At 44.3% G+C, this 19,749-nt stretch overlaps 1 long non-coding RNA gene across 1 annotated transcript; it reads left to right on the top strand.

Moving 5' to 3' along the window:
* The first annotated feature begins 1,248 nt into the window (after positions 1 to 1,248).
* Positions 1,249 to 19,011, top strand: LOC119490949. Its single transcript, XR_005207511.1, has 3 exons — positions 1,249 to 1,380; positions 11,261 to 11,264; positions 19,001 to 19,011. It is a non-coding gene; the product is annotated as an uncharacterized LOC119490949 (long non-coding RNA).
* Positions 19,012 to 19,749: the final 738 nt, after the last annotated feature.

Here is a 19,749-nt window from a genome sequence, read left to right as displayed (position 1 = left end):
AGAGAGAGAGAGAGAGATGTCACAGCCTGAGAGACAACCACCACAACAACAACACATAATAGATGGAACTCACACTCTGCCTTTTATTTACTCCTCTACTTCATGGTTTGTTTGGTTTTATTTGGGGTTTTTTATATATACATTTGATATTGCAATATATTGTTATTAATTGTTTTTATCTGTTTGTTTTACTGACACAACAAACTTGAATTATTTCTGTATTGTTTTCTACCATTTCCATGTTCTTTTTAAATATCTATATATTGTAATTTGCTTAATGAATTGTATTTATGTGTATATATATGTTTTTGTTTTTATTTTGTTATTTTTATTATTATTATTATTGAATTGACGCTTTGGCAATATTGTTCACCTGACAGTCATGCCAATAAAGCAAACTGAATTGAATTGAATTGAATTGAGAGAGACACAGAGAGAGAGAGAGAGAGAGAGAGAGAGAGAGAGAGAGAGAGAGAGAGAGAGAGAGATTATATAACGGCCAGTAGTGGAGAGTGGGATGAGTTGAACCAGTTGTTACTTGAGGTGTTTTTAAAGAGAGGGAATGACAGTAATGTCTCCAACTAAAACATGTCGATATATTTCAGGATGTGCTGCATCCTTTGGAATCATCTCTTTGGATCTAAAATAAACTGTTTTCAAAATATGACTTTCCAAAAAAAAGTGTTCTCTTGGCTCGAGGCTAAATTGAGCCATATGCGGTACGCCTAATCTTTCAATCAAACCTGTCTATCACTGAAGGTGAGGTTATCATGGAACCCCCCTCCCACACACATTGGGCTTAAAGCCAGTGGCTCTTTAGAGAGGTTTCTTCAGGAGTGCAGCATGACAGATGGTGACGCACACTAAAACGTGAACCAATCACGTCCTAGAAAAGGGTAAAAGTTGACCATCCTATATGATCATCCATCCATCCTTTTTCTCTAACCCCTTATCAGGGTCGCGGGGGGGGGGGGGGGGGGGGGGGGGGGGGGGGGGGGGGGGGGGGGGGGGGGGGGGGGGGGGGGGGGGGGGTGGGGGGGGGGGCTGGAGCCAATCCTAGCTGATATTGGGTGAAGGTGGGGAACACCCTGGACAGGTGAAGACGGGGTACACTCTGGTGTAACGTTACGTTACGTTACGTTACGTTACGTTACTATAACAGTGGTCCATAAAATACTTTTAACATGGTGGGGATGAAGAAACATTTTAAAAACAAACGTTAAATGACTACTGTTAACAGAAACTTTTACAATCTTAATAGATCATGCCTGGTGGGGAAAAAGTAAACAGGACTTATGGTGGTGTCTTGCTGCTGTCTTCTTCACGCAGCGCTCCGGGATGCCTTCTTGTCAGGTGCTTGTGCATTGCACTTGTACTGCTGTAGTACGCCATCTCCATCCTGCACAATTTACAGAGCACCGGATTGTTGGGTCTCTGTTTGAAGTATTCCCACACCTTTGATGAACGTTGGAGAGTTTTTTTTAACGCTTCTTGCTCTCTGGGGGAATCAGAATCCATGCTCGGACCGGGCGCAGCGCATTTTCATTACGTCATCCGATGCGTCGACGCACATTACGTAAATCGACGTATTTATGTAATCGACGAATCGCCCCAGCCTTAGACTCTGGACAGGTGAAGGCGGGGTACACCCTGGACGGGTGAAGGAGGGTCACACTCTGGACAGGTGAAGGCAGGGTACACCCTGGACGGGTGAAGGAGGGTCACACTCTGGACAGGTGAAGGTGGGGTACACCCTGGACGGGTGAAGGAGGGTCACACTCTGGACAGGTGAAGGTGGATACACCCTGGACGGGTGAAGGAGGGTCACACTCTGGACAGGTGAAGATGGGGTACACCCTGGACGGGTGAAGGAGGGTCACACTCTGGACAGGTGAAAGTGGGGTACACCCTGGACAGGTGAAGGCGGGGTACACCCTGGACGGGTGAAGGAGGGTCACACTCTGGACAGGTGAAGGTGGGGTACACCCTGGACAGGTGAAGGTGGGGTACACCCTGGACAGGTGAAGGCGGGGTACACCCTGGACGGGTGAAGGAGGGTCACACTCTGGACAGGTGAAGGTGGGGTACACCCTGGACAGGTGAAGGTGGGGTACACCCTGGACAGGCCTCTATATGACCTACAGTAGTAACATCCTGATGTCTCTATATGACCTACAGTAGTAACATCCTACTGCCTCTATATGACCTACAGTAGTGACATCCTGCTGTCTCTATATGACCTACAGTAGTGACATTCTGATGTCTCTATATGACCTACAGTAGTAACATCCTGATGTCTCTATATGACCTACAGTAGTAACATCCTGATGTCTCTATATGACCTACAGTAGTAAAATCCTACTGCCTCTATATGACCTACAGTAGTAACATCCTGCTGTCTCTACATGACCTACAGTAGTAACATCCTACTGCCTCTATATGACCTACAGTAGTAACATCCTGCTGTCTCTATATGACCTACAGTAGTAACATCCTGTTGTCTCTATATGACCTACAGTAGTAACATCCTACTGCCTCTATATAACCTGAAGTAGTAACATCCTGATGTCTCTATATGACCTACAGTAGTAACATCCTGATGTCTCTATATGACCTACAGTAGTAACATCCTGATGTCTCTATATGACCTACAGCAGTAACATCCTGATGTCTCTATATGACCTACAGTAGTAACATCCTGATGTCTCTATATGACCTACATTAGTAACACCCTGCTGTCTCTATATGACCTACAGTAGTAACATCCTGCTGTCTCTATATGACCTACAGTAGTAACATCCTGCTGCCTCTATATGACCTACAGTAGTAACATCCTGATGTCTCTATATGACCAACAGTAGTAACATCCTGATGTCTCTATATGACCTACAGCAGTGACATCCTGATGTCTCTATATGACCTACAGTAGTAACATCCTGATGTCTCTATATGACCTACAGTAGTAACATCCTACTGCCTCTATATGACCTACAGTAGTAACATCCTGATGCCTCTATATGACCTACAGTAGTAACATCCTGATGTCTCTATATGACCTACAGTAGTAACATCCAGATGTCTCTATATGACCTACAGTAGTAACATCCTGATGTCTCTATATGACCTACAGTAGTAACATCCTGATGTCTCTATATGACCTACAGTAGTAACATCCTGATGTCTCTATATGACCTACAGCAGTAACATCCTGATGTCTCTATATGACCTACAGTAGTAACATCCTGATGTCTCTATATGACCTACAGCAGTAACATCCTGATGTCTCTATATGACCTACAGTAGTAACATCCTGATGTCTCTATATGACCTACAGTAGTAACATCCTGATGTCTCTTTATGACCTACAGTAGTAACATCCTGATGTCTCTTTATGACCTACAGTAGTAACATCCAGATGTCTCTATATGACCTACAGTAGTAACATCCTGATGTCTCTATATGACCTACAGTAGTAACATCGTACTGCCTCTATATGACCTACAGTAGTAACATCCTGATGTCTCTATATGACCTACAGTAGTAACATCCTGATGTCTCTATATGACCTACAGCAGTAACATCCTGATGTCTCTATATGACCTACAGTAGTAACATCCTGATGTCTCTATATGACCTACAGTAGTAACATCCTGCTGTCTCTATATGACCTACAGTAGTAACATCCTGATGTCTCTATATGACCTACAGTAGTAACATCCTGATGTCTCTATATGACCTACAGTAGTAACATCCTGCTGCCTCTATATGACCTACAGTAGTAACATCCTGATGTCTCTTTATGACCTACAGTAGTAACATCCTGATGTCTCTATATGACCTACAGTAGTAACATCCTGCTGTCTCTATATGACCTACAGTAGTAACATCCTGCTGTCTCTATATGACCTACAGTAGTAACATCCTGATGTCTCTATATGACCTACAGTAGTAACATCCTGATGTCTCTATATGACCTACAGTAGTAACATCCTGCTGCCTCTACAGTAGTAGACATCAGGATGTTACTACTGTAGGTCATATAGAGATATGACCTACAGTAGTAACATCCTGATGTCTCTATATGACCTACAGTAGTAACATCCTGATGTCTCTATATGACCTACAGTAGTAAAATCCTGCTGTCTCTATATGACCAACAGTAGTAACATCCTGATGTCTCTATATGACCTACAGTAGTAACATCCTGATGTCTCTATATGACCTACAGTAGTAACATCCTGATGTCTCTATATGACCTACAGTAGTAACATCCTGATGTCTCTATATGACCTACAGTAGTAACATCATGCTGTCTCTATATGACCTACAGTAGTAACATCCTACTGTCTTTATATAACCTACAGTAGTAACATCCTGATGTCTCTATATGACCTACAGTAGTAACATCCTACTGCCTCTATATGACCTACAGTAGTAACATCCTGCTGTCTCTATATGACCTACAGTAGTGACATCCTGATGTCTCTATATGACCTACAGTAGTAACATCCTGATGTCTCTATATGACCTACAGTAGTAACATCCTGATGTCTCTATATGACCTACAGTAGTAAAATCCTACTGCCTCTATATGATCTACAGTATTAACATCCTGCTGTCTCTATATGACCTACAGTAGTAACATCCTACTGCCTCTATATGACCTACAGTAGTAACATCCTGATGTCTCTATATGACCTACAGTAGTAAAATCCTACTGCCTCTATATGACCTACAATAGTAACATCCTGCTGTCTGTATATGACCTACAGTAGTAACATCCTACTGCCTCTATATGACCTACAGTAGTAACATCCTGCTGTCTCTATATGACCTACAGTAGTAACATTCTACTGCCTCTATATAACCTACAGTAGTAACATCCTGCTGTCTCTATATGACCTACAGTAGTAACATCCTGATGTCTCTATATGACCTACAGTAGTAACATCCTGAGGTCTCTATATGACCTACAGTAGTAACATCCTGCTGCCTCTATATGACCTACAATAGTAACATCCTGCTGTCTGTATATGACCTACAGTAGTAACATCCTACTGCCTCTATATGACCTACAGTAGTAACATCCTGCTGTCTCTATATGACCTACAGTAGTAACATTCTACTGCTTCTATATAACCTACAGTAGTAACATCCTGCTGTCTCTATATGACCTACAGTAGTAACATCCTGATGTCTCTATATGACCTACAGTAGTAACATCCTGAGGTCTCTATATGACCTACAGTAGTAACATCCTGCTGCCTCTATATGACCTACAGTAGTAAACGAGACCATCAGCAAGAACATCGGCTATTTCTATATTGTTATTCTTAAAGGGACTCTTTGTAACTTCTTAAACGTTTCAATGACTGCGTGTCGGTGTCCCATTCGCGCTCGCGTGTCGCTACGCTGTTCAGACTCAAACTATACGGAAGCACCAAAACCACAAAGTTTTATCTAGTGAAGCCCGTCTGTTAAACAGTGTTAACTCTTCCTGCTCCAGCCCCCACGACCGTGGTCAGAAGACACAAGGGAGACCGTAGCTTTGGTCTCCAGGGCCGGAGTCTCAGCTGTACTCTGCTCCTCTGCTCCTCTGCCTGCCTTCACTCACACACCGCGCTCGTTCTCACTATTTCGCTCCACTCTCACATGCATAAGCGCACACTCCACACTGCAGAAGAGTTAGTTTAGCTCTGAGAATATCTAGTAAATGTACAGTGGACGTTTGTGCAGAAATAACTGCTGCAGCTCCTCCAGACCAACAGAGGTTTCCCGTGTCTTGTGAAGTGATGGGGCTCCGCAGAGAGAAACATTATCGTTTCCGACCAAAACTCCTGTTCCCTCCGGCCGCGGTCGGGAGGCTGAAGCAGGAAAACACAGTATCAGTATTGATTCATGGAGAGACCTTCATCTGGTCAGCTAACATTACTGCCAAGCAGCTGAAATATAGAGTGATATTGTGCTTTTAGCTGACATGTGTTGCCTCACTGTTTTGACCGATGCTCGTTCATGTCTATGTAGCGAGCACGAGCACGAGCGCAAGCGCGACTTTCGTTGACTTAACGGCCACAGGTGTCGCTGTTAACAAACAATTCCTGATTCTTACTTAGAGTCCCTTTAATGCTTGTCATCGGGTCAAAATCATGCAACTTCACCAGAAGCTCCATCAGCTCAGACTCCAGCGGGAGCTCCAGCAGCAACCCAGATCCGGCTTCGCTGCCACCTTCGACCCGCAGTCGTTCAGAGCTTGTATCATCTCTTATTCTGTGGCAACAGTCGACATATTTTGCTGCTAATGTTGCACATAGATTTTTCTACCCCACATAAATATGGCAGTTTCTGGGGAGATGGATAAACTTAGGATATTTCTTATGTATTTTTTCAAAGAAATCATCTCTCACATCCTGATATTTCTCACAGTACAGTAGGAAGAGAGATTCTGTCTCCACCTCTTTTTGTATAATATATACAGTATACGTATATACTGCATATTTCTCACAGTACACTAGGAAGTGAGGTTGTGTCTCCACCTTGTAAGGTCTTTGTGTTTCACGGTACTGAAGGTGTATATGATTGTTTGTAGGGTCTTTGTGTTTCAGGTTAGATCATTTTCTAAGTTGTTTGTTCAGGTTCTCACAGTCTTTGTCCATCCAGTGGTTCTTTTTTGTTCTTTTTCTTTTGTTTGTATGTAGTTTCATTTAACTTTATTTATTGTTCTCTTGAAGATATAATTCATATTTTGGACAGCCTTACATACAATATGCCTTCAGGAGTAGTAGGGCACACACACACTTTTCTTTTTTTCTCTTTCTTTCTCTCCCCTTCTTTACATTAAGATACAGTTATTATTTTATTTTCTCTCTTTTTCTTTCCCCTTTACACACACACTACTATTGATTTTTTTAATATTATTATCACTTGCTGTTAGCAGAAACAAGGAGCCAACCTGTCCATCAGGATCCGATTTAAAGACTCATTCACACACCGATGAATCAGCCTTTAGGAGCAGTTTGGGGTTCAGTATCTTAAACATGTGACCGGGGATCGAACCGCCAACCTCCTGATGGTGGACGACCTGCTCTACCTCTGAGCCACAGAACTTTCCTGTTATCACAAAAATGAAGGTATCTTATTAAAACATGAAACATTGCTATATTATAAGTTGCTATATTGTTATTTCTCTGAGCTTATATAGGCTCTTTATGTTTCGGTGTATGAATAATGTATCACTGGATATATAAGAAGAGTTTCTTGTTTTAATCAGATTTGATGTAACTGCATTGATTTAACACCAATGTTTCTTGTGATATAACAAGAGGAAGTGATCTGTTGCTCCAACAAGAAAGGTTTCTCATTCAAACAAGATTATTTGGTAATAATCGGCAGCTGTGTCAAAATAAAGTCAACATTTATTTCCTTACAATATGAAAAAGGATCTCATTAAAATGAGAAAGCGAGCATGTTTTTATATCACGGTGGCAGCAACACTCTGTGGCAGTATAAAGGTGTCAGATTCTATGGATTTAAGGAAATGCAGTGGTTCATACCAAAACACTAAAACTTTACAGTGTTAATAAGTCATGTTAAATGTGCCTATAGCCTGTTTTAACCATCCTATCAGTAAGAACAGTCACCAGTTTACCTCCGGAATGTGTATCTAATGTTTGTGGAAACACAGTTAAGCACAGTGCTGAGGTCAGGAAACTGAACATGTAGAGAGGAATGGAACCAGTCACTCATCTGTTGAGGCAGTAACATGATTCAGACACTAGATGGAACTCTAGTCCACGTTCTGACAGTCATTTGAATCCTGCTGCATGAAACAAGCCCTCATTCTCCATAGGTCTATCTCTGTGTGTCAGCCCTGTGATAGGCTGGAGACCTGTCCAGGGTCTACCCCTCCTTCACCTCTCCAGGTTGTTCCCCACCAGGTGTACCCTCCCCAACTTTACCTGTCCAGGGTGTACCCCCCCACCTTCACCTGTCCAAGGTGAACACCCCCCCACCCCCTCCTTCGACCGTCCAGGGTGTACCCCACCTCCACCCAATGTCGGCCGTGATCGGCTCCAGCCCCCCCGCCACCCTGAACAGGATAAGAGGTTATAGATGATGGATGGATGGATGGATGGATGAAAGGCATCAGTGAAGTGTCTGAATGACTATCGCCCAGGGGCACTAACACCGATAATGACGTGCTCTGAGAAACTCTGCCTTCACACATCAGAACCAGATTATCCCACCCTATCTGGATCAGCACCAGTTTGCTTACCGGGAAAACCGCTCCACAGAGGACGCCATCACACCAGCTCTCCACCCCGCTCTGACACACGTAGAAGAACCAAACAGTTATTTGTGGACTTTAGCTCCACATTTAACACCGTAATCACCCACAAACCGGTCAGCACATTGGACAATCTGGGCCTGGGTTCTTCGCTGAGCTCATGGGTCATGGACTTCCTCACAGACCGATCACAGCAAGTAAGAGTTGGTATTCACACCTCCTCCACCCTCATCCTAAACCCAGGAGCCCCACAGGACTGTAGAGCTGAGCCCTATGCTCTTCACACTCTTTACCCACAACTGCACCTCCATCCACACCTCCAACCCCATCATTAAATTAGCAGACGACACCACAGTAGATCAGACGACACCACAGTAGATCAGACGACACCACAGTAAATCAGACTACACCACAGTAGATCAGACCACACCACAGTAGATCAGACCACACCACAGTAGATCAGACCACACCACAGTAGTGTCAGACCACACCACAGTATATCAGACCACACCACAATAGATCAGACCACACCACAGTAGATCAGACGACACCACAGTAAATCAGACCACACCACAGTAGATCAGACCACACCACAGTAGATCAGACCACACCACAGTAGATCAGACGACACCACAGTAAATCAGACCACACCACAGTAGATCAGACCACACCACAGTAGATCAGACCACACCACAGTAGATCAGACGGCACCACAGTAGATCAGACCACACCACAGTAGATCAGACCACACCACAGTAGATCAGACCACACCACAGTAGATCAGACCACACCACAGTAGATCAGACCACACCACAGTAGATCAGACGGCACCACAGTAGATCAGACCACACCACAGTAGATCAGACCACACCTCAGTAGATCAGACCACAGCACAGTAGATCAGACCACACCTCAGTAGATCAGACCACACCGCAGTAGATCAGACCACACCACAGTAGATCAGACGGCACCACAGTAGATCAGACCACACCACAGTAGATCAGACTGCACCACAGTAGATCAGACAACACCACAGTAGATCAGACCACACCACAGTAGATCAGACCACACCACAGTAGATCATACCACACCACAGTAGATCAGACCACACCACAGTAGATCAGACCACACCGCGATAGATCAGACGACACCACAGTAGATCAGACTGCACCACAGTAGATCAGACCATACCACAGTAGATCAGACCACACCACAGTAGATCAGACCACACCACAGTAGATCAGACCACACCGCGATAGATCAGACGACACCACAGTAGATCAGACCACACCGCGATAGATCAGACGACACCACAGTAGATCAGACCACACCACAGTAGATCAGACCACACCACAGTAGATCAGACCACACCACAGTAGATCAGACCACACCTCAGTAGATCAGACCACACCACAGTAGATCAGACGGCACCACAGTAGATCAGACCACACCGCAGTAGATCAGACAACACCACAGTAGATCAGACCACACCACAGTAGATCAGACCACACCGTGATAGATCAGACGACACCACAGTAGATTAGACGGCACCACAGTAGATCAGACCACACCACAGTAGATCAGACGGCACCACAGTAGATCAGACCACACCACAGTAGATCAGACCACACCACAGTAGATCAGACCACACCGCGATAGATCAGACGACACCACAGTAGATCAGACCGCACCACAGTAGATCAGACCACACCACAGTAGATCAGACCACACCACAGTAGATCAGACCACACCACAATAGATCAGACCACACCGCGATAGATCAGACGACTCCACAGTAGATCAGACCACACCGCGATAGATCAGACGGCACCACAGTAGATCAGACCACGCCACAGTAGATCAGACCACACCACAGTAGATCAGACCACACCACAGTAGATCAGACCACACCACAGTAGATCAGACCACACCTCAGTAGATCAGACCACACCACAGTAGATCAGACCACACCGCGATAGATCAGACCACACCACAGTAGATCAGACCACACCGCGATAGATCAGACGACACCAAAGTAGACGGCCCCACCTGGCTGAGTGGTGCAACGACAACAACCACCAGGTTGTTGTCGTTGCACCACCTTAACACCGCTAAGACAAAGGAGATGGTCATTGACTTCAGGAGAACAAAGGAGAAAATCCAACCCCTACCCCCCCCTCCACATACAGTAGTCAGTAGTCAGTGTGTCAAAACCTCTGATCTGACCTTCACCTCCTCACACCTGGTTAAAGACTCTTCTTCCTCAGGAAGCTGAAACAGAACCAGCTCACACAGAAACTGCTGCTAAGGTTCAGGACAATAAAATCCTGAGGAACTGCTTCTCTCCCAGAGCTGTGGCCTCCATCACACCCCTCCCTGCCCGACCACAGAGCAGCTACACACACACACACACACACACATCTCCACTATCAAAGACTGCAACCACGGACAACAAACATACAAATGATTATAAAAAAGATTTTTCTTTAAAGGGACGGTTTGTAACTTCTTACACGTATAAATCATTGCAGGTCGGTGTCCCATGCGCGTGTGGCTACGCTGTTCAGACTCAGACTCCAGCACAAACTACACAGAAGCACCAAAACCTCAAAGTTCTATCTAGTGAAGCCCGTCTGTTAAACAGTGTTAACACTTCCTGCTCCAGCCCCCCCGACCGTGGTCAGAAGACACAGAGGAGACTGTAGCTTTGGTCTCCAGGGCCGGAGTCTCTGCTGTACTCTGCTCCTCTGCTCCTCTGCCTCCCTACCTTCACTCACACACCACGCTCGTTCTCACTCGCTCTTTCACTCCACTCTCACGTGCATGCTGCTCACTCCACACTGCAGAAGAGTTAGTTTAGCTCTGAGAATATCTAGTGAATGTACAGTGGACGTTTGTGCAGAAATAACTGCTGCAGCTCCCCCAGACCAACAGAGGTTTCCCGTGTCTTGTGAAGTGACGGGGCTCCGCAGAGAGAAACGTTATCGTCTCCGACCAAAACTCCGGTGTCTCCCCTGTTCCCTCCGGCCGCGGTCGGGAGGCTGAGGCAGGAAAAGCCAATACTAGGATCAGCATTGATTCATGGAGAGACCTTCGTCTGGTCAGCTAACATTACTGCCAAGCAGCTGAAATATAGAGTGATATTGTGCTTTTAGCTGACGTGTGTCTCCTCACTGTTTTGAGCGATGTTCGTTCATGTCTATGTAGAGCGAACGTGAGCAACAGGACGCTGACTTTCGTTGACTTAATGGCCAAAGGTGTCGCTGTTAACAAGACATTTCTGATTCTTAGATAAAGTCCTTTTAAATATAAATGTCTTCAACATCCACCTCTGTAAATATCTAAATTTGCAATTTGTTTCTATATTTTTATTCTGCTGCTATTACTTTATTTTGTATCACTGCCTTTATTTATTTATCTGTTTATTTTAATCTTAACTAGAACGAGGGAAGATTGTACCTGAGTATAATGACAATAAAGATCATTGTGATTGTGATGAAATGAGGCTGAAGTCTGCCCCCTTGTGTTTGGTAGCTATTATTACACTGGACACTGTTTTCTGACAAGGAGTCCAATCAATATATACTGATACTGATACTGGCAGCTTCTTGCTTCATGTGTCTCTGCTTCAACACATGAATACAGTCAGCAGTGTGTGTGTGTGTGTGTGTGTGTGTGTGTGTGTGTGTGTGTGTGTGTGTGCGTGTGTGTGTGTGTGTGTGTGTGTGTGTGTGTGTGTGTGTGTGTGTGAGAACGCTGGATGTCAGAGCCACTGGTTTTAATCTGGTAATTTCACACTCAGATGGACACTCAATATGCTAGAACACAGAGACAGTCCTCTCCATATTGACCTTATCCTCTGTAGCTGCTCTCTGCCTCGGCTCACCACGCCACCCCTCCCCCCCGTTTCTTTGTACCTCACTTTCCCCTGAAGTTCCAGTAAACTACCTGCTGGGTGTCAACAGACACCCAGCAGTGAAACCGTCAGCTCAGTGGAGAAGGAGCTTCTCTCAACTTTGAAGTGACAATCACTTTTACTGCATGTGGAAATATGACTTTAGAAAGTCTTCCTCTCTCTGCCCTGAGCGAGAACGTGCTGGTATTCATAAGAGACATTTGGTCCTGGTTGAGGTGTGAGGCTGTGACCAGTTGGTGGTGATTTCTGTCCGTCATGGACAATCTGAACAGCTCTACTGGCCAATTAGCCATCGCATCTTTTGTCCCTTTGACCAAGATTATGGTCCAATGACAAGGCATTTTGAAGTTGCTGTCAATATTCATGGACCCCAGAGGATGAACCCTAACGTTTTTAAGGATCACCTAATCTTTCACTTGTGAATCACAATATTTACCAACAGATTTTATTGTCACAATAATCCTCCAACCACATGTTTCTGTAGTGTAGTAGTGTATGTAGTTAACTCGTGTTTGTGATTCCTGTCCAAGTTCAAGGATGTTTTTGCTCTTTGGTGTTGGGTTAGAGTTAGGGTTAGTTTAGACAGGAATTATTATTGAATGCCTTCCCATTACTTTGGTACAGACATTCATGTTTCCCACAGTATGAATTGTAATGACTTTGGTGATCCCATGACTCTCCATCTATTCATCTTAAAGCTAGAGTTGGTAATCTCCTTCTAAAACATTGATGCTATATTTGCTGAAATTCTCATTCTGTCCCGACAGCGACTGTAGCTGTCGCAGGACTGTGATAAACCCATCCAATCCTTTCATCTGGCCTCAATAAAATGATTGGAAGGCCTTCATGTCTGTCTATCTACCTGCGTGCACTCAGCTTCACAGCTGTGAGTACTAACAGCAGCCATGTTGGTTGTTGACATTCATAATGATAATGTTGGGGGAGTGTCTTTGGAGGGAAGTCTGAAGGGACGGACTGTCAGTGATGATGACCTGGTGACTTTCTCTCTAGATTTAGAGACTTTTGGAGCTAGTGCTGTGAGCTACTTTAAAGCTGCAGTAGGTAGAAATGGAGCAAATATGATTAAAAAAAGTTATTTTTATAAAACGGTCACTATATCCTGACAGTAGTGCATAAGACGGGTAATCTGAAAACAATCATGTTCCTCCGGTTTCCTCCATTGTCTTCCGTTATCCTCCGGTGTCCTCTGTGTCCTCCGGTGTCCTCTGGTGCTCCTAACGGCATCTGCAAGATTTCACAGACCGGAGGAAAACAAGCAGTCAGAGCTGATCTGGAGTCTGCTCTCCGTCTCTGAGCAGCTGTCAATCACTCACTAACTCTGATCAAACAGTCAAACTAGGCAGTGCTGATCAAATATGAATCAATATTCTGTAACTGTAATGTCTGTTTCTCTCCTCAGATGTTCTCAGAATCATCTTGTAGTGCACGGTTTAGCTGTAAAATGAGAACGTTTGTGACCCGGCAGCCATGTTGAGATCAGTTGAGGAAATACCAAGCACCGCCCACCAGCAGGAGCACAGCCAATAGGAACGCTCTCTCTGAAATGACCTGTGATTGGTCAAAGTCTCACGTCACAGACTAGATGTTCTAAAGCCTGAAAACAGAGCCATGAGGAGGAACAGAAGTCTAGTTTTCTCTCAGAACACTTGATTACAATATGCTGAAAGGTTATGATGGAAAAAGAGTTGTCAACACATCATTTTAAAATCTAACTTACTCTTGGTAGTTTCTCAACATTACCAACAATAGCTTTAGTGGGGAGACGTATTCATTGTTTCTCCTGCGATGGGAATGCTACAGGTATTTAATAAACTCAAAAAATGTCTCAAATGTCTCCTTACTCTTAAAATAAGATAATTCATATTTTCCTCATTAATGATGTATTATTTAATACACTCACACGTATATGCGTGCTTTGCAGCAAAGAGGCGTATTGACATTATGGGCACAATGTAAGGAGAGAAGTTAAATGAGCCCCAGTCTGACCCGAGCCCGGTCTATATGGCCCGAGCCCGGTCTATATGGCCCGAGCCCGGTCTATATGGCCCGAGCCCAGCCCAGATCGATCAGTGAGTAAATTATCTGCTGCAGGAGTGTTTCTGCCCTCATAATTCTGCAGTGTTAAACTACACTTGCTGTTACCACGGTAACTATGGGTCTTTCAGGACTGAAAATTGGTAAACCTTTAACAGTAAGCAGCATCACTAAGAAATCAAATCAGAAAACAGGAAGCTTCTCTCTCTAAAATGGATCACTCAGGGGCAGTGGGAGATAACAACGTGGTTACCTCTACCTTTTCAGAATTTACAGTATTCACATGCTAACACGAGTGGACACTTTGGGAGATGTTTTTCCAGGTTTAAAATGAAATGCAAGGATCAGTGACAGCCCAGCAGGTGGCATGTTCATCCAACAAGATGGAGAAATGGTCCACAATATCTCTTGAAATGGTGTCTTTAAGCTAATTAATTTGTGGAATTGGAAATTGCATAGTAGCTTTTCCAGGCTAATAAAAAGTCTGATTCCATGGATTGTTTGACTTTCACTTCTTTGTCAGAAGATAAAAACTTTAATCTTCTCATTTTGTCTCTTTGTAAAGAGAATTCCCCTGCCTTCCTCCCTCCCTCCCTCTCTCCATCCCTCCCTCCCTCCACCTGTCTCTGCAGCAGCCGTCTCTATTTTTATCCCTGCCTTCACGTCTACCACCTTTCTTTCACATTCACTCCTCCTGTCTCTTCTGTTCATTTCTTCCCAGTGATCATAACTCTTCTAACATTTTCTCCCTCACTCTGCATGCTCTCTGCCTCTCTTCATCCCTCCCCCTCTCCTGTTCTCTGCGTCCCGGAGCATACAGTGCCCTTGAGAGTCTATGATCTCATCTAGAAGACAAAGTCAGCCGGCTGAAAAGGACGGAAGACAGAGAAACACAAAGGAAGAGGAAGCAGTTGAAGGGATGGAGGCAGAGGAAACCAAATCCCATTGTAGTGTGAAATAGGGAGTTTCTCCCCCAGCCCCCAAATGTATTGCCTAGCATCTGATCTGTGTGATTTAGAGCCAGAAGTCCCTCCAGTCCAGCAGACAGCAGCAGCACAGCCTGCTCTTCTGTGTGTCATTATCTTTGTAATATTGGTATCACAGTGAAATGTTGAAATATTGATTAACTATCGACTAACATTAAAGTTAAATTATCCAGTTTTAAAGAAACAAAGAAAATCTTTGCGGTAAACAAACACTCATTCGGTGATATTATCTTCCTGACAGGAACCTCGGGAACAGCCAGCCTCATTCCCAGGGCGTTAAAAACCAAGCTTTGTCACAGCCATCTGCGTGTGTTACCGCCGCCCTTTAGCGCTGGTATGAAACGCACCGGGCACTCCATTAACTGTAATGAAAACCCATCCACGGCAACAGTAAATGCTCAAGGAAAGCCGCACTACGCAGCTGTATCTCTGGGCCAAACTATTGTAATTGTGCCAAGAGCCATAATTCACACAACCACCAACAGTGAACAGGTTGTACTCAGATATCTGACCAAATGAGGACAATCTTAAGTTTATGTAACCTCGACATCTAAAAGAAAATTAACCAACTACATTTCGCCCTGCTTTAATGTAGACATCGAGACATCTGTGACGCAAACACAGGATTTAGTTTTCTTTTCTGCATTATTACATTATTGTCCATCCTCCACACACACACACACACACACTTCCCCCCCATTCCGAGCTATTTATCTTGTGCTACAGCAGATGCAGCTTGTGTGACTGGGGGACGCTTGTTTAATGCTTGCTGTGCGTGTGTGTGTGCAGGCTTTACAGTCACCTTCATCAGTGATAGATGAGAAGCCATTATGGAAATTTGCAGCCATTTGAAAGTAATATGTTAGTCATGTAACAGCTATAATAGCCACCATATGATATTACCTGATAAGATACGGTCTGATTAAATAACAGGACAATGAAGTCATTCCTCCAAGCTGCTGTCAGATATTGATTTTGGTTACTTATTTTTAGGGATCGAGCTCACACTTTTAGTCACAACACACACACACACATACACACACGCACGCACACGCACACACACACACACACACACACACACACACACACACACACACACACACACACACACACACACACACACACACACACACGCACACACACACACACACACGCACACACACACACACACACACACTATACACACACACACACATACACAAAACCCTCTGCACTTTCTCCTCCAAATTTCCTGTGTTGCCCATCAGGGACAGACCACAATGAAATCCAGCCCTCCGTCAGAGGAGTTTGACTTAATAACCTGTGCCGTGTGTTTGTGCCTGTGTGTCAGGGCCTCTTGTTCCGTGTCAACCCCGGTTTAATTTTATTGCTCTGAAGTAAGTGTCTCATCTGCCTCCCAGGCCCTCGCCGTGTCGCAGCAGTGATGGAGAGGCCGGCATTTGGCTGGGGGTGACGACCCTTTCCAAGAAAAGATTGCAAAGAGGAATCCATCATGTGCTGTTCAGCCTTCTCTCTCTCTGTTTCTGTTCACCAATCAGAGGGGACGCTCTACATTTGGCAGAAGGCTGCAGCAGGCACCATCTTGCTCTTATAGCTGCCACGCAAGCTCCCTCAACAAGTTGATTTATTCATTCCATGCGGTGCTAATTCCTGACCCTGACTCATGGCTCTTGAATCATCTCACTAAGCAGGAAAAGACCGATCTGTATTAGGGTGACACGACAACAGACATAGACAACTGTCAGTGATCTGTTGATAGTTCAAGTGGTTATCACTGTTTGCTAACCTGACGCGCCAGATGGTTGGTTACACAGAATCATCTGAGAACCCTCATCCCCTCGAGTGAGGGTAAAATGGAGCGGTTTGTTGCGGTGTACAACCATACACCGTTGCGGTGAAGAAGGAGCTGAGCCAGAAAGCAAAGCTCTCGATTTACATCTACGCTCCGATCCTCAGCTGTGATCAGGATCTTTGGGTAGAGACCGAAAGAATGAGATAAAAGCGGCCGAAATGAGCTTCCTCCGTAGGGGTGCTGGGCTCAGCCTTAGAGAGAGGATGAGGAACTCAGACATTCAGAGGGAGCTCGGAGTAGAGCCGCTGCTCCTTCACTTCTAAAGGGACCAGCTGAGGTGGTTCAGGGATCTAATCAGGATCCTCCTGGACGCCTCCTTTTGGAGCTTTTCCGGTCATGTCCAACTGGTAAGAGGCCCCGGGGCAGACCCAGAACACACTCGAAAGATTACATATCTGGTCTGGCCTGGGAACGCCTCGGGGTCCCCCAGGAAGAGCTGGAAAACGTTGCAGGCTGCCCCTGAGACAAGGCAGAAAATAATGGATGGATGGATGAAATCATCTGAGATGCTGTCATTGGAAACTGTTTGGAAAAGGGCAGGCACTTTCAAAAAATACTTGGCGGGTGATTGGATGATTGGATTTGCTCTTCTTTCACTGAAGAAATACTGATAGAACTGATGCTACTGCAGCATCTACGCTAACTTCCTCAGGACTCGCAGTTGTTGTCTCGCAAACAGTCGCCTTTCAGTGTCGTCACGTCACACATAAACCACGCCCGTAGCTGATAAAGGTTAAGATAAAGGTGGTTCAGACACAAACATATTAATTAACATATTAGCCTGACAAGATGGATTTTCGTGTGATCTCATGATCTTGTGATTGATGCGTGACCAAATGCAGCGCAGTGACATTACAGACTTTACACACAGCAGACGTATTGAACGCAGACCCCACCTGCCGATGCACATTCAACCCATGTTGGACCCGTTCAGAGACTCGAGTCTGCAGTGTAGTTCATACACTTCACTGATAAACCATCATGATCATGAAACACTGATAATGCATACAGTCAGGGTCTGAAATTAGCACCCGTCACCCGCCACATGCGGGTTAATTGTTGGCAGTGGCGGGTGAAATCATCAGGACACCAGCCACTTTGGCAGACAGGGAAAACACAAGGGATGGGAATAGAAGACAGTAGTTGTCTGCTTTCTTGGCATCTCATGCCTCCGTGACTATCGATTCCTCTTAATGATGCTTTCCCACAGTTACACTGCACAATGACGTATACATACACTGTATCATGTTTCAGTTTGTTTTGGACCGGAGCCAAGGCAGAGAGAAGGGACACACCCTGTTGTTTCCCTGAGAAAGCGACACTGTGAACAACAAACCTGTGTTGAAATCAGCAGGAGGACAGTTAGTAACGTTAGCAGCACAGTCCTGACTGGATAAATAACGGAGCTGCTAAAGTTACCGTAGGTGCCATTCAGTTATTATTATGAGGTGTTCAAAGTCTCCTCAGGAAAAAGGACTATTGGGCGAAGGTAAATTACAACGTTATCATGATGTGTTCAAATGTAATCTCGTAAAATGTAGTTTTTGGCGAGAAACTTGAATAAATCCAGTTGTTTGAAGGAGATGTTTTCATATCAATGAAATAGATAATAGAGAGGGAATTATGACCTGTTTAACGTCATAACAACTTTCCAAGATTTTTTTTAATCAAAGCAAATATTTAAATAATCATAATAATTTGAATTGTGTGTTTTTATGCAAATAACAGCTATAGATGACATTACAAAGTACAGTACTGTGTACACTACCCTCCTTCCACGGTGTAATTCCAACACTGTAATTTATCGTGTATATAAGGTTTTTTGTGTAAAATATATCGAACATTGAATGACTTCAGATCCAAAAATGTTATTCCTTCATTTAGTGCAGAGATTTCAAATGTGGCAGATAAAATGTCTGAGTGGCAGATAAAACCAAATATTTGTCTGCCACAGTGGCAGGAAGTAAAGAAAGTTGATTTCAGACCCTGCATACAGTCAATATGACCACTATGGCCATTGAAGGTTGAAATATTCATAACTATTTTGTGTTTTGTAATTTTAATAAAATAACAATGTTATAATAAAATATAGACACATTCAGGAAAAGTCAGGGTCCTATAGTCATGTGTTTTTTATTTATATTACAGTGCAACTTTTACAAAAGGTCAAAATGACTGCCGTAGTAGTTGTAGTGTTAATGAGCGTTGCTGAAGGGAGCCTGAGACGTTTCATCGCCAACAACTACTTCATTGTAATTGCTGTGCAAATGATAATAAAGAACTTGAAACTTGAAAGTAGTCTGAAAAACCCACGCACATAAAAACCATGCGCGTGCACGTGATACGAGCGCAGAGAACAGTATCCGTGAGCGAAAAAACATCAGTGCAAGGGAGCATTTGTTCTCGGCATCCTGTGAGCACCAGGCTGAGGAGCCTGAGCTCGGATGGAACAGACAGTGGCTGATGTCTCCGCTCCTTTGAATGCTCTGGACTTTCAAGCTTGTATTGTTTAACCGTTAAATACCATATTTGTTGTAAAAAAAAAAAAATTTAAAAAGGTTTGTCGCGCACCAAAATATTCTGATCTGGACCAAGCTGAAAGTAATTGTCATCTGAGCATTGTGAAAGTGTAACTATTTCATGCATGCTTCATCAG

The sequence above is a fragment of the Sebastes umbrosus genome, chromosome 7, assembly GCF_015220745.1.
Source record: "Sebastes umbrosus isolate fSebUmb1 chromosome 7, fSebUmb1.pri, whole genome shotgun sequence".
NCBI lineage: Eukaryota > Metazoa > Chordata > Actinopteri > Perciformes > Sebastidae > Sebastes > Sebastes umbrosus.
The sequence above is the reverse complement of the archived record's forward strand: the minus strand, read 5'-3'. Positions and strand labels throughout refer to the sequence as shown.